The 2191-nt window shown below is 48.2% G+C and overlaps 1 protein-coding gene across 1 annotated transcript in view; it reads left to right on the top strand.

The window, feature by feature from the left end:
* Positions 1-2191, top strand: part of GCH1 (GTP cyclohydrolase 1) — a 47725-nt gene that overhangs the window by 1146 nt on the left and 44388 nt on the right.

Below are 2191 nucleotides of genomic sequence, written 5' to 3'. Positions count from 1 at the left end.
GTGGTTCCTTATCTCGAGATCCCATTTCTTGGCAGGTTTGGCGTGAAGCCCTGGGTTCGCGTGCTAACAGCATCCCGGCGGATGCTTCGCTGCAAACTCGGGGACCTACAGTCTCACTGCTTTGTCAGGGGACTGGGGTTTTTGGAGAGTTGTCATTCTCCTCTATTTCAATTTCACCCTAGGTTAGAACTTTTCCAAAATTTGACATAGTTCCGGGCACAAGCTTCCCAAGAGTTTGAGGTGTGAGGTTTCTGGCTAGCGTGCTGCTTTCAGCCGATTTCCCCCATCTGTCCCCGTCGCCCCTTCTTCCAAAGCCATTAAGGGTCTTGGGCTGGTGCTTGGGAGTCGGAGGGGTGGAGGCCTGTGCCGCTCTGGGCCCAAGAACCACCCTCCATCCCTTCGCCCCCCACCCTCTTAAATCAGTTGACCCAGTGCTGTCCGCACCTGTGGCGTGTCCGGCTTTCACCTAGCGCAAGGAGAAGCAGTCAGTGTGCGTAGGGTGCAGAAGCTGGGAGAAGGAGGAGTGGAAAATGGGGACGTCGTGGCCTGTTTGCAGAGAATGGTGTTGGCTTTTATTTTTAAATGGGAGGGAGGGACTTCTGGCTTCCGTGTCAGGGACCTGAGTCTTTGGTTTCTAGTCTACATCGTCTGTGGCCACATTTATTTCTTTGGCTTAAGAAGCCTTCTGTCTTCGCCGTTTCTGAAAGAAAAACAGTGTTGCTTCAAAAGGTAACCTCCTGCCCCTGTTATTTTCCTGACCTAGTATGGAGTCACTCCATTGAATAAATTCTGGGAAGAATAAAGTTATTTTTGCCCAGTCTCCCACACCCCAAAGGAAGGGTGGGAAATCAGACTGCAGAAGGGGTGGGGCCCAGAAAGGAAATTATACTTCATCCTAAACACAAGAAATGGACCTTTAGTTCTGCACCCCAGCTAACTTCTTTCCCCTCTTATTTCCAGATAGCTAAAATTTGGAATCTCAAAAGCAGAATTGCAAAACACAAATACTGAAGAATAAACAGTTTGCTGTGGGGTTCGACTCTTGGGGAGGTTGTGAGGTGTTTTGTTTTGTTTTACTTAGGTGATTTTGGCGACATTACACAATACAATGAAGAAACAAACATCTGGGGGCTTTGCTCATTCTGCCTCCTGCAGACACACAAAGTGGCCTTTTCAAAGCACTGGTTGGGCTTTGGAAATCTTGCTTTAGAGAATTCACAGATCTACAACCTAGTATGGATCCAATTACCCAAAGGGAAAGGGATTTCTGATCCTGAGACAGGTCACAGATGAGAAATGGTTACCAGAAGTTTGTCTTTCTTTTCTCCCTTGGAGAGGTTTTTGCTATAGGGCACATGCTCTTGCCAGACAGAGAGACAGAAAGCGAGAAATCACTCCCCAGGGAGGATGGCCACACCGCAATCCCTTCTTCTCCATTCTCCTCTCAGTATCTTGGGCACGAACGCACATGTGCCCCACGTGAGTTTAAGCTGCTGGGTCTGGGACCTGAACCATGGTGGACTACATGGGAGTTCAGCGACATAGCCATTACGCTAACTGCTGGTCCCAGCAGAAGTTTGTCTTATGAGCCAGGATGAAGTTAAAGAGGACTAGTGACTCCTTAGAACAGTTCATTTCACGTTAAAAACTATTCCGGTCAAGTATTAATTTATTACTGGAGAAGTCCATGAATCCAGAGACAGAAAATGGCTTAGTGTATGTCAGGGGCTAGGGAGGAGAAGGGAATGGGCATGACTGTTTAAGGGGTATGGGGTTTCCTCTGAGGGTGATGAAAATATTCTAGAACTAGAGCGTGGTGTTGGATGCACAACATTACAAATGCCATCTTAAAGTGCCTAAAATAATTGTGTGTATATTTTACCACCGTTAAAAAAAAGTCTATGGACCATTTAAGATGGCTAGTAGCCATTAATTGAATATCTTTATAGGTTAAAGTTTTATGTGTATGGGGCCAGCAGGTGGCATGGTGGTTAAAGGCGTTGGACTCCCTTGGGAACTAGCAGTTAGCGTAATGGCTATGTCGCTGGACTCCCACGTAGTCGACCGCGGTACGCGTCCCGGACCCGGTGGCTTAAAACTCACGCCAGGCGTGTGTGCCTGCGTGCCCAAGATCCCGAGAGGAGAATGGAGGAGAAGGGATTGCGGTGTGGCCATCCCCCCTGGGGGGTGA

The sequence above is a fragment of the Tupaia chinensis genome, unplaced genomic scaffold (genome assembly GCF_000334495.1).
Source record: "Tupaia chinensis unplaced genomic scaffold, TupChi_1.0 Scaffold000688_1, whole genome shotgun sequence".
Classification (NCBI taxonomy): Eukaryota; Metazoa; Chordata; class Mammalia; order Scandentia; family Tupaiidae; genus Tupaia; species Tupaia belangeri.
The sequence above is the reverse complement of the archived record's forward strand: the minus strand, read 5'-3'. Positions and strand labels throughout refer to the sequence as shown.